The sequence below is a fragment of the Mesocricetus auratus genome, unplaced genomic scaffold (genome assembly GCF_017639785.1).
Source record: "Mesocricetus auratus isolate SY011 unplaced genomic scaffold, BCM_Maur_2.0 Super-Scaffold_100707, whole genome shotgun sequence".
NCBI lineage: Eukaryota > Metazoa > Chordata > Mammalia > Rodentia > Cricetidae > Mesocricetus > Mesocricetus auratus.
The window spans coordinates 6,240,731-6,254,988 of NW_024429269.1; the positions used below are offsets into that span (position 1 = coordinate 6,240,731).

Below are 14,258 nucleotides of genomic sequence, written 5' to 3' on the forward strand. Positions count from 1 at the left end.
ACCAACTGATGCACTCACAGGAACCGCTAATGAATTAGAGCAGGAAAGTTTTTATTATTGGGGTTTGTTTCATGTAAAGCTTTTTTTTCTATAATGAATGAGTACACAAATTTACACGTAAATACACATTCACTGTGCCATTTCCATGCACATTGAGAATGTATTTTGACCATTTTCACCCCCGTCACTGCTATCTCTTCGTATTCCTCATGATCCCTTCCTGACCCCCAACTGGTCCTTCTTCTAATGCTCCCATAATCCTTCTCTTGAGCGTGTGTGTGTGTGTGTGTGTGTGTGTGTGTGTGTGTGTGTGTGTGAGAGAGAGAGAGAGAGAGAAACAGAGAGAGAGACACACACAGAGAGGGACAGAGAGAGAGAGAGAGAGAGAGACAGACAGACAGACACATACACAGACAGACAGACAGAAAGAGACAGAGATGGAGACAAAGACAGTGAAAGAAAGAAGATGGGGGAGACAGAAAGAGAGAGAGACAGACAGAGATACACGCACACAGAGAGAGAACTCACACACACACACACACACACACGGGGGGGGGGGAAGATTTAAACCAACCTTTCTTGCCCTTTCTGTAGTAACACTAATATTAGGAGACAGGAGAATGATTCCTTTGCCAATTTCTTAGAAATATAATCATTTCCCCCAAATTTAAAATTGCATTTGGCATTAAATGCTGATCCCTAAAGCCTTGATATGGAACAATGAACCTGGAGAATGTCTCCACACAACTGCCTGAGTAGAGGAGGCAGCCCTTCTCTTCTAAAGGAAGGGCCTGAGCTCGCCACACTCAGGGTTTTCTCTCCCTCTTTTGCTTCCTTCCTTGCAGGCCTCACCTCAGGCTCTGAAGAGTTCCCACTCAGAATTCTGTAGCCCAGGAGAAAGGACGGTAGAAAACGTGAAATGCCAGTACATTTTAAATATTTCTGTTTAAATGTCCCTTCCACCATCATATACTTTCCTTTCCCTTTCTTTTTCCATTTCTTCCTCCTCCCTTTTTTCCTTTAAAGAAAAGGAAAAAATAGTATAGTAATTTGTTGTTGTTGTTTTGTTCCAGAAAGAGTTTCTCTGTGTATCCCTGGCTCTCCTGGAACTCACTCTGTAGATCAAGGTGGCTTCAAACTCAGAGATCCACCTCCCAAGTGCTGGGATAAAGGTGTGCACCATCACTACCCAGCACCAGTAAATATTTTTAATAAAAATAAACAATAATGAAAAATTCTACAGAAAACTATGCTCATTGTAACTTAGTACAAACAAATTAAGGGTGACCCCAAACCAAAGTTCAGATTTTACAAACTTGTCAAAGTTTAGCTAAATGGGGACAAGTGCAAGCCACAATTCTCCATGGATAAAGGTGACTAATGGGGAGTTTTAGAAACATGGAAAGCCTTGCTATAGAGCCCATTGGTTATAAAATAAATAACTAATGAAGGCTCATATAATCAAAATCCAATGGTGACAGAGCCAGAATGATGGCATCTACCTGGTTAGTGAGCCAGGGGCTACAGAACCTAGCTCACCGAAGCTGCAAGCTGAGACCAGGTTCCAAGATGTTACCCTCACACTCCCCCTACAAGGACCCTCCCTCATACTCCTCCTGCAGTCCAACTGATTCTGCTGAACCCTGAAACCATCCAGAGGCATAGCTGACTCTGCTTGCTTACACTGTGGCTGTTCTAAATAGCAAAAAGCCTCCATGACTCCTGTCCTGTGCTCTTATAAGGGCAGATTATGCCAGCCCTTGCTCTAAGTGGGGAACCTTCATACCAAACATGTTGTCACTAACAGGATGACAGGGACATTTTGAGGTAATAGGAATCAAAAGTGTAGAAGTATATTCCAGTATGAGGATATCACGATAGTATGACCTTTGTTGACTTATAGTCCAATATGGAATAAGCAGAGGAGAAATCAGTGGGGATTCAGACAGCTTCTACCAACCTCATCTCATTCGGTGTCTGCTTCGCTCCTTGAAGCAGCAGCACAATAGTACAGGTCACCTGCATGCAAGTCTGAGAACCATACTGACAAGCCCCATAGACAGCCGCCCTCTCTCTGCACAGGTTTCTGTTCCCTCTGCTTCCAGAGACCAGAAATGTGTACTTGGGAGAATCTGAAACCCAGGGCAACTTTACCCAACCCCACCACTGACTTCCCTGGGGAGAGTTTTTGTGGAACTTAGTAGGATTCAGTTGAGATCCCAAGGAAATTGTATGAGGTCAAACTCCCAATTGAGAACGGATGCACCTTCTGTGGGCAGCCTTCTGACCTGCAGCTCCTCATGTGAAGGAAGACATCATGGCCCCGCACTGCCACTGCTGAGGTGACTCTTGGGATGCTGTCCTAACCTTAATCGCTGACAAATTTGAAATTTCGTGTGTTTTAATTGATTTAAAAGACTGTTTCTCTACATTGTCAACCAGTGGGGAAGTCTATGGTCTACTTAACATTTTGTAAATAGATAGATAAATAAATAAAATGAAAAAGAAATGCTTCCCATGCTCTGTGTGCCCTGTGCAGTGAGATGAATGGAGAGGCCTCGAAAAAAACGAAGAACTGGGGGCTGCTGGGTAGCTGGTGTGCTGATGAATTGTCCTCGCCATCTTGGTGATATTAGATTCAACTAGGAGGCACACTTCTGTGCAGGTGTGTGAGGACATTGGGACATTCCCGGAGAGGCTTAACGAGGAAGGTGATGGCATTATCCCAGGGATTAAAAGAAGAAAGAAACCTGAGGACCAGCATTCATTTCTGCTTCTTGACTGCAGGTGTCATGTGACCAGCCACCATCCACTCCCACGGCCATGCCTCCCCCGTTAGGATGGACTGTACCCAAGACCATGAGCCAAAATAAATCCTTCCATCCTTCCGTTGCTTTTGTCATATACTTTGTCATGGTGAAGAACAAAGCCTAGGAGCAGGCTTTTGCACAGTGGTACTGGAATGGCTGGAGAGGGAGAAATCCCATCCATGTCAAAGCAGAGAATTTTAGCACCTTCAGTAGCATGTCTAAAATTCAAAAGCAAACCCACTACAGAGAAGGTTCTTGTTCAATCTCCATTTCTCTGTCTCTCTCTGTCTCTATGTCTCTCTCTCTCTTTTTCCCTTTCTCCCTTTCCCTCCCTATCTTCTCCCTCCCCTTGTCCTCTGCCAAAGTAACTGTTTGTGGTGGTCACAGAAACTTTCATAAACACATGGGAATTACTAGTCAGCATTTTGCCCTCCAGGGTATAGCTGAGTCCTCTCATGGCTGCTGGGCCCCAGGATATACTTTTGGGGCAGGAAGATGGATCATGAGGTATTTTATTTAGTCAAAGGATCACAAGTGAGCCAGGAGACATGGAAACTCAGAAAGCGTAGTCGAAACTGATTGCCTGCAGAAGAGGAAACCATCTGCACCTGGCAGGCAGCTACCAAATCAGAACGGGCTGTAATGGAAAATCTACCTCCGTTCCCTGGCAGGGCTGCGCCCTCATCACAGGGAGTAAGGGTATTAAGTTTGGCAGTTCTTGTAGAGCCTGCCATGCCAGGGAGGTTATTAAAACTGAACTGGAATGGTTTCCTGACTCAGACTGGAAACAAGAGTGAGGAAAATGCTAACAGTGAAGTGACAGACCAGAACGAAATAAAGCTAGATCCGTGCGCTGTCTGGATCAGATTTCAGAAGCTTCCACATGTTAAAACAGGCTGAAAAGTTAGTTAAATAAATCAAAATGCCAAGCCAGACATTTAACACCCTTGGCCGACTGACCAATGAGAGGAGTCTGGGCTTCACTTTGTTTACTAAGCATTACTGAGAGGAGTCTGTAACTATAACTCCATCCCTTAAACGTCTGTCCCATTCAAAGGGTTCTCAGTCTCCAGTGCTTGCCATTGCCACAAGGAACTGGAAGAGAATTGCTTAGTAGAAGGGCCCTCTAATAGAAAGAACCAGTGATGGCAAGAACAGATGAAGGGTGCTTTGAGATAGTCAAGGGTATAGGTCAAATCCTTGCAGGGAAGATGTACATGTGCTAAGATTCGGGAGGGCTTGGCTTCTCTCTCGAGCAGCCTGTATAGTAAAGCTGGTCAGCAGAGAGGAAGCATCAAGGTGAATACCAGTTTGCCCTCTCCAAGTCCTGAGACCAAAATATGTGGTATCTTTGGCAATAGGGTCTTTCAGTTACAGTGGGTAACCAAGAGCAATGGCAATGGCCGAAATAATTGTTTGGGGGATCAAGCTGTGGAGGTCAGGTACCTGACTCTTGGCCCTGAGTTTTATATGTGTCAATTATGCTTCTGAGAGGAGCCTTATTGTCTGTGTCATAGGGTAACTCTATTTAAGTGTGTGTGTGTGTGTGTGTGTGTGTGTGTATACATAGATTTCCATATGGCTTCATAAATATCCAAAGTGTTAGCTATCCCTCTCTCTCTCCTCTCTTTCTTACCCTCCCATATAGGTGCATGAATGTGATGGAGTAACCAAGCACTGTCTGATTGGATTTAAGAGCTGTTCCACAGGAGGGGATGCATACCGGCTGCTATAAAACTGGCCAAGAACCCATGGATAGAGCACTCACAGGCCCCAGGAGTGAAGTTACTGCTATCGTCTCGCTAAATGTACATATAGCATCACACTGCCTTCTAAACCTCTACCTCTATATGCAGATTAGTGCAGCTCTCGGAATTCACCAGATGTGTTGTGCAGAAAATGGTGATTAACATGGAAACTCATAATGAGTCAAGGCACAAAGAATGAGCGGCTGGGGAGTACTCAGCCAAAGATGGAACATTGATCTCATCACCTCCTCCTCTCAAAGCTCAGAGAACATTATAGAAGAACAGGCAGAAAGACTATAAGAGCCAGAGGTCATGAGGACCAGGTTGTAACAGTGTCTCTTGGATACGACATGACCATCATTGCCCACACAAGAGGTACACAGGATCAAGTCAGTCAACATTCCAACACAGATGGGGGAGCAGCACACAAACCCCTGTAGTTGGGTTTCTCTACTCTTTGGAGGCCCACTGCCCACCTCCCAAATAAATACACAGAGACCTATCCTTACTTACGAATGCCCAGCCTTTCTTGGCTTGTTTCTAGCCAGCTTTTCTAACTTTTCTCTTTAACTACATTTTGCCTCTAGAATTTTTAACTTTCTATATTCTAGACATCTTTCTTTACTTATTGCTCTGTGGCTGGCTGGGTGACTGGATGATTGGCCCCTGGCATCCTTCTCTCTTCCTCCTTTTCTTGCACCCTACCCTTCTCTCTGATGCCTAGATTTCTCCTATTTATTCTCTCTGCCTAGGTATTGGCCATTCAGCTCTTTATTAGACCAATCAGATATTTTAGACAAGCAAAGTAACACAGCTTTGCAGAGTTAAACAAATGCAACGTAAAAGAATTCAGCACATCTTTGCATCATTTAACTAACATTCCACAGCGCAAACAAATGCAACACATCTTCAGCTAATATTCCACAACAAGGTCCTATCACTAACTCAGTATCTATTGACAGTTGGTAACTTCTGTGGGAAAGGGAGTTTTATTTAGACGTATGTTCCCTGGTAGGTTGGCCATGCTCCAGTGGTTGGCCCCACACCCACCACACATGCATTGTATCCATTCATACATGCAGGCAAAAATACCCATACTAATTGTGTTGGTTTAAATAGGAATGGCCCCCGTGGACTCTTGGGTTTCAATGCTTGATCAACAGGGAGTGGCAATATTAGGAGATGTGGCCTCATTGGAGTAGATGTAGCCTTGTTGGAGGAAGTACATCACTGAAGGTGAGCTTTGAGGTTTCAAATGCTCAAGCCAGGCCTGGTGTCTCTTTTTAGATGTTGTTTAAGCATCTGGATATAGAACTCTCTCAGCTCCTTCAGCACCAAGTCTGCTTGCATGCTGCCATGCTTACTGCCACAATGATAATGGACTAAACTAACTGTAGGGCAGCCCCAATTAAATGTTTTCCTTGTAAGAGTTGCCATGGTCATGGAGTCTATTCACAGCAATAAAACCCTAATGAGACACACATAGAAAATAAAAGTTAAGTTAGCAAATTTAAAAAATAACCTGTATGGTGGTTGAATGTATCTCTAGACTAACAGTGTCTTTCCATCCCTTTCCTCCATGGGCTCAGCTCTCTGTGTAGCCCAGTGAGATCAGTAACCATAGAGGAAATCCTGTTCCCAAACTATCGACAGTTTACCCTGTGGCTCATGTACAAGCCAAAAAGGTAGCTCTAATCCCACTGATAGCAAAACCATACAAGGAACTTTAGACAGTATACATGTCTGGGATCTATCCACACCAGTTAGCTTGGGTTGGCCTAGGGTGGGGTCCATCTGGGTCTGGGGCCTGTGTCTATTGCCTGCTCTTGTCCCATTCTACCTTAAACAGGAGCACTGGCCTGGCTTCCATGCTCTTGCCAAGCATCTTCTCAGGCTTCGCTCTCTCCCAGAAGCCTTCCTTCTCTTCCACCTTTCCTCCCTGGATGACCATACCTACCACCTGTGAAGTTGGAATTAGCCTTATCAACACAATGCAGGGGAAGAGCGTGGCTGATTTGAGGGTTCTGACCTAGTGGAGTAAGCTCATTAGCTTGCATGACTCCAGTTTCTTTGTATTTTTTATGTTCCTATTCATCAACAGCTCCTGAGAGGCCACTGGGGTAGGTACAGCGAGAACAGGGGACATCCTGGAAGGATGATCTGGTCAGGAAGGAAGGTGACGTATGCACCATGGAGGTTTCGGGGTCTTGTGTCTCAGTTTTATACACATGGAGTTTTCACTAAACACCACAAACATGCCTAAAGAGATTCAAAGATTTATTTGTTTAATTGCATGCATTTATTTTCTTACTATTTTAACTACTATATTGTTGGCAAATATGCTTACAATCTTTCAGAATCAAAAGAATGAAAGGTTTTATTTTTGATGCAGATATATGCCCATCATTTAAAAGTAAAAAGATAGTGGTATTCCAAGAAAAATAGTTTCAGCATAGATGCTCATTTCTTTTTCTTTTTTTTTTTTGTTTCGTTTTTTTGAGAGAGGGTTTCTCTGTGTAGCTTTGTAGACCAGGGTGGCCTTGAATTTACAGAGATCCATCTGACTATTCTTCCCCAGTGCTGGGATTAAAGTTATGCACTGCCACCACCCAGCTCATTTTACACTTTTAAATAAATATTATTATTGATATCCTAAGTGAAAATTTAACTGTTCTCTGTGGCACTGTTATAATATAAATCTGAAATATTCCAAATAAGCTCATAGCATTTTAGAAGCTGCAAGACCCAACCTGTTATTGACTCTGGGGTATAAACTCTGAGAAGTCATTTGAAAGATTTCCCCTTTAAAAAAGAATGCTCTTGGAGTTACAAATGACTTCTAGGGAGTATTTTCCTGGTTCAGTAGGTCAGGAATCCAGAGGCCATTGCAGCTTCAGGAGATCAGACAGTGTGCAGTAGGTTCAAACTCCCTAAGGACAGTTCAACAGGGTGACTCTCGAAGAAATATCAATGAATCCAAGTCATCATCAAGGCTTCAGGTAACTACACACATAAGGGTTATAGAACATCTTTTGAGACAACCTAATAACAATGAGTGGATCCATTTATGCTGCCAAAGTCATTCTCATAAGGCCAGAGCTGCCCAAGCGTACTAGTTACCTTTGAAAGACTTTATTTTTGCTCATGGTTCCATAGTCCATTTTTGCTCATAGTCCATCATTGCAGAGACACCTTGGAACAAGTGGCCGGCATGGCAGCCAGAGCAGAAAGCTAAAAGATCTTATTTTCAACCACAAATCTGAAGCAGGGAGTGAACTGGCAATGAGGTAAAGCTTTGAATTCTCAAAGTCTCTTTCAGTGATGTTCTTCCTTCAGCAAGCCTGCACCTCTTCACAACCTCTCCAAACAGTGCCACACTCACCAGGGACCAAGTGTTCAAATGTCTGAGCCTACAGGGTGGTGGTGTCTCATTCAAACCACCATATGAGTCTGTTCGCACTAAGATGACATATTCATGTTCCCCAGATGATGAAAATTGTGCTACAGAAGCTAGTGTTTTCTATGCTGGGCTTCAATGTTATTTTCTTTCATCTTTCCTTCCAATGCCCACATTCTTTGCCTTGGAATAGGAATGTCTACTATGTGTGATTCTGTATTGGAAGCATGTAGCATTCTTAATTGACTTACACATCACCATGGTTCAGAGGTTTCTTTATAAAATATCAGCTTCTTTTAATATTAAATGAGTAGAAATGTTTAAGAGACTGAAAAAGAAAATCCCAATAATGTGATATCCGGAAGCAGTGACTTGAGGAGCGGCGAACAGTTCAGACATTAGGCACCAGCTACTCCACAGAGATAACTGCTAGGGTATTGGCCTCATTTTAGAGCCCTTTTTGGGGATAGATGACTTTGTAAATTGCTTGAGAACTTCAGATGTGTTTTGACTGTCTGTGACTTCTATCCCTTATCCTCTAAATCCTTCCCTGTCCCTGCCACAACTATTCCCTCTTAATTTCATGGGCTCTTTTAAAAATCCCACTCAGTATACTAAGTGTGACCTGTATGTGCAGGGGTCTAGAATCATCTACTGGAGCCGCATTCCTAAAAATAATAATAAAAACCCTCACTCTCCTCCTAGAAGTCACCGACTGGCTCCTCAGCTGGGGACAGGATTTTATCCTATCCCCCACTCCGTGCTTGGATTTTCCTAGCTTGATCTTGTGCGGGTCACCTGTGCATGCTGTCACAAGTGCTGTGAGTTCATGTGTGCAACTGCTCTGTTGTCCTGGAGTCATCCAGTACCTGTGGCTTTGCAGTCTTTCTGCCCCGTCTTCCATGATGATCCCTTGGAAGGGAGGGTGATATGGAAGCCTCATTCAGAGCTTAACACTCTGCAGACTTTTATTCTTTGCACAACAGCCAGCCGGGAGTGTTTGTGTTATTCAACATTTAGTGCAAATAGAAGCTTCTCTGATGAGGGTTAGAGACACACTAACTGTGGGCATGATGACAAGTCTTTAGGAAGTCAGTTTATACTACTTCTATTTAGTAGAATAATAGCAGTATGTTCTCTTCTGAGGCCGCTGACCTACCTAGTCACAAGTTCTTGTCTGTGTTAATAATACAAGGTAGGAGTTGTCGTGGGGAGTGGGCCTTAAATCCAATGAGAACGTGGGTGGTTTCTCTCTTAATACTTGTGCCACTACTGTACCAGGGAGCATCTTGTAGAGTCAATCACTGTCATAACTCAGAGGGTTCACAGTTGGGTAAACTGATGATTACTTTTCAGCCTCTGCGCATCCTTCTGTCATCTCTCCCTGTCATCATTCTTTATTCTTTTCCCACAACTTATTTTTTTCTACTAAAATTAAAACTTATTTCCCCAGATACATTTCTTTGTAACCATTGTGATTTCCTGTGTTTCCAAATCTTCCAGCTTCTAGCTGGAGGAGTCTTTTGGTGTAACCTCCTTCCACAGGTGGACACTCAGCCAAGTTCTCGTCTCTCAGTTTGAAATGACTGTCGTTTAGGCCAGCGGTTTTCCAGCGGTATTTCAACCTGCTTGGAGGAAGCTGAAGCATACACAGAAAGAATACAGGGAGGTTGGGGAAGCTTCCCTGACCACCACATGGTAGCCCCAGCTGTATCTGCTTTCAACCTGGGGGGTCTTTTCTTTAATATTTAATCGTTACAATATTGAAACTGCTTGAGGATTATTGATTGTAGATCCATAAAGTTAAAGTTCTTTTATTTATCAAAGAGTAATACATTTATTTTACTTAGTCTTAAAAAATAATTTTTGTTTTTTTTTTGGCAGTCATCACATAAAATGTCCTAATGTCTTAAAAAAAGAAAGAAAAGCATGAGAAAAAGACCCAAAATGTTAAGATTTTATTTACAAAGCTTTTCCTTGTTGTACAGAAAGTAAAAATGTTGTTACAATCACAGTGTAACTGGCAGCCAGGACGGTCAACTCACCAGTCACAGCTGTCACGATACAGCAAGTCTTACATGAAAATCTAACAATGTTTACAATTTTGTTGGGGTGGCAGTCCCCAGGCTTGGTGGTGGATTACCAAGGGCTAACAGAGGAAGGCAGAATGTCTTGGGAACTATTCTTTGCCTCTTTGGGTGGGGGTGTCCTGGGGCTTGTATCACAGCTACATTTTTAAAACAGCTACCAAATCCATGAGCAGTCCAACCTATACTCAACAGTTCTGTTTCTTGCAGATTGTTTCTGGTCTTAATCATCATCTCCTTCATCATCTGTTTCTCTCTTTCTCTTTTCACCTTTTCCACTTTCTTCCTCCTCTTCATCCTCATCTTCTTCATCTTCATTAACTTCTCCATCATGTCCAAATTCTTCTTCCTCCCCACTGATGTCATCTTCATCATCTTCTTCTACATCTTCATCTTCATCCTCTTCTTCATCATCTTCCTCACCATCCTCATCTTCTTCTTCTTCATCTTCTCCTTCTTCATCCTCTTCCTCTTTGTCCACACCATCCACCTCAGCATCAGAGTTGGGGGCTTCTTCTACACCATCCACCTCCACATCCCCTATCAGGGGCCTCCTGGTCCTTTCTGTCATAGCCATCCAGATAGGACAGCTGGGGAAGGAGCTTGAAGACACTCTCTTAGTAATCATTCAGATTAGTGACCTCATAGCCAAACAGATCCAGGTTTTTCAAGCAATCCAACTTTTTTCAAAGGCTCCAAGGTGCTGATATCTTTCAGCTTATTTCCACTTAGGTTCAGGTGTGTGAGGCTTGGAAGTTTTTCTGCTAGTCTGTCCGGACCACCAAAGATTCTATTATTGCTGAGCTCAAGCTTTTTCAATTTAGGTAGCTTGGGGAGATCTGAAACTGAAAATAAGCCACACTTAGCAAACTGAGGAACTCTAAGTTCACAAATTCATCTGTTAACCCCTCAATTTTTCCATCATTTGCTTTGCAGTTGTCCAAGACAAGTTCTCGAACAGCTGCCGGAGTCCGGTTCCTCAGCTCCAGGTGGATCCTCTTCTTCATGCCCATGTTCCCCTCGTCCCCCCTCTTCTAACTTAACTTTCTGCGGCGGGGGCGGAGGGGGGAGAAGTGTGACCCGGCCTGTGCAGCGAGGGCCGTAGGAAGGAGGCGGCATGGTCCAGAGCAGCATGCAGCATGCGAGCATGCGGGTGAGCCAAGCCCCCGGAGCCAAGTTACTCGCGGGAGCGGAGAGAAACCAAAGTTAAAGTTCTTAGACTTAAAGTTCTTGTCTTATTTTAAGAGAAGAAACATGAAGGTTGTTCTGGATCTGGCTGGGCACAGGGGTTGGAATATGGTGTGCTGCGGTACTGTAGGTTGGAGGTGAGCAGTGTGGGTCCTGGCTGGGACTTGGGGGTTTGGAGATGAGTAAGCAGGGGTGGCCAGACTAGGCTTCGACACTGAATGTGGGACATGGACTAGATCCAGCTAAAATTCAGTACTCACGGTACATTTAATTTCGAAAGAACTATGAAAAACTAGTAGATCAGAGCAAGTGAATAATTAATTATGTGTATTCAAATCCATCCATGCCACTACCACGGAGAACCTACATTCTGAGTATATAGAAGGGAGAGGGAGATGATAGACTAAGAAAAACATGATCTGAAGAATTATCAGTGTGGATCACTGATAAACTTCTTGTTAAAAACACTAAGAGATGATGGACATATATTAACAATGACCATTAGGACCCCCAGATGGAGGAGTTCTCAAGATAACTTTTCTTCAGTAAAAGAAACTAAGAGTCTCTACAGAAGTGATAGTCTGGGGCCTGAAATACGTGAGATGAAGTTATTCAAGCCAGTTCAAAAGGGTGTTGCTTTAGTCAGCGTTCTCTAGTGCAGTGGTTCTCAACCTTCTTAATGCTGTGACCCTTTAATACAGTTCCTCATGCTGTGGTGACCCCAACCATAAAACTATTTCATTGCTATTTCGTACTGTAATTTTCTACTGTTATGCAGAATACCCGCTATGTGAGACCTATGGGGGCCATGGCCCACAGGTTGAGAACCACTGCTGTAGAGGAACAGAACTGATAAAATATATATTAGGTGGCTTGCAGGCTGTAGTCTGTCTAGTACAACAATGGCTGTCTCTCAATGGAAAGGCCAAGAATCTGATAGTTTTTCAGTCCACAAGGCTGAATATCTCCGCTGGTCTTCAGTATACACTAGAATCCAGAAGAAGCAGGTCCTAATGCCAGTGAAGGAATGAACTTTTCCATAATAGTGAGGACAAGCAGGCAAAGAGCAAGCTCTTCCTTCTTATAAGACATTTATATAAGCTACAACCTGAAGGTGTGGTCAGATTTCAGGTGGTTATTCCCACCTCAGATGATCAATCAAGAAAATCCCTCACAGGTGTGCCCAGTTACGTCTGTTTTAGTTGATTGCAGAGACAGTCAAACTGACAACCAAGCACAGTCATCACAGATGTGTTCAAGAGAAGACTGCTGTTAAAAGACATCAAAAGATCTGCATAATGTTTTATACTTAACATGGCTTTAAAAACCTCTTTAACTCTTTAAAGTCCTCATTAGTCATCTTTAGAGACTGCTTCTAATCTGAGGAATGGAGTAAGAAGTCTGAATGAGAAGAGAGTTACACAAGTAGCAACAGGGTCAGATCATCACCATTTGGAAATAGCTAATGAATTAGTAAGCATATGAGTTGATACTATAAAGAAACAGCAAAACCCACTTTATAGGACACCACAAGATAGACACAATCTAACTCAGACCAATAGATTCAAAAGAATGATGAAGGTATAGCTTAGACATCAGAAAGGCCAGTGTTGCAGAACAGTTCACCACAATGTGTAGCCTGTATTTGAATCCCAGCTTAAGCAAACCAAATTTAAGATTACATCTACAGGAGCATCAGGATTGTGAAAGCTAAGGTCTTGGCACACTTATTAGAGATGGGTGCATGTAGCTCAGAAGGAAGCTGTAAAAAGCCTGGGATGGGGTGGGGCACTGCACTCCCAAGATCCTTCACTCATGATCCCTAGTGTATGCTTTAGTCATCTGTTGTCACCATAGGTGACCACAGAACTGATCTGACAGAGCAGCGGCTCTGCACTCCAGAGGACCAGGCTGTACTTGTGACCTTGTCATCACATGTTGCAACATACAAACAGAACTTGATTTTATGGAGCCTTAAATTCCCATATTGCCAGAGCTTCTGATTTTAAGCATGACTGTGATTCTATGATGTTGTTTGGAGCTGGATGGCCAGAAGAAAGTGGACTGGAACTCACAGATAGAGACAAAGGCGATGTGGTTTTTCTTTCACTAGCATCACCCCCCCCCCAAGAGTTTGGCTACTGCAAGAACAGACAGGCACATTAAAACCTCAGGGGTGGTTCATTTTGCTTCATAATGCTTTCCATTTTTAAGAGATCAAGATACCTCTCTGTGTGTGAGAAGTCTTGTTCTGAGTAAAACAATATTTGGGGTTCATCTGGACATTGCTGAAGTTAGTTTCTAAAGTTAGTTTCTAATCGTTAAAGGTTTTGCTTGTTTGTTTGAAATGACAGTGGCACAGCAGCTTGAGGCCTGGGGGACCTTGAATTTGATATCTTCATCCTGGGAAAAGTATCTGTGTCCCTATGGGAGCTTGCAGCCTCTCCTTTTAGAATATGTGGCCTCTCAGTCTCTTCTACCTTACTGGCAGGCAACCCAGAGGACTCCACCAGGTTAAGCCATACACATGTTCATTCTGCTTTCCCCAAATCCTATAATTCACTTGGAAAAAAAGTTTGCCATTCATTCATAACACAAATATTTTCAAGTTTCTAGCATGAAAGGGGAACCAGAAATGGAACAATGCACACTCCAGATGGCTCATGCAATTCTTTCAGACTATGATGTCACCAGTATGTCTACAATTTCCCATCAATCCCTGCAAGCTTTCTATAATGCTTTGCCCTGAAAAACACAAAAGTGTGGATTCTCCATCTTATGTTGCCTTAGCTTTCTGTTTCCGTTTCTTCAGAAGGCAGAGGAGGGAGGGAACAAAGCGAGCAAGACGGAATTGGCAGATTGCAGGGATCTTTGCAGAGGTCTTCTGTCTGCATGGTAGAGCCCTTGCCCTGAAAGAAAAGACCCTTGGGAAAGAGTTCTGGTGTGAAAAGTTGAACCGAGAAGGAGAGCTCTGGAAGACAAAGGGGAATATGTTTGCTCTGACCTTTGCCAGTGGCTTCTGAGGCAG

General features: G+C 43.3%; 1 pseudogene; it reads right to left on the minus strand.

Moving 5' to 3' along the window:
- Window positions 1-9,898: 9,898 nt before the first annotated feature.
- LOC101823997 lies at window positions 9,899-11,108 on the minus strand (annotated as a pseudogene).
- Between the last annotated feature and the right edge of the window lie 3,150 nt (window positions 11,109-14,258).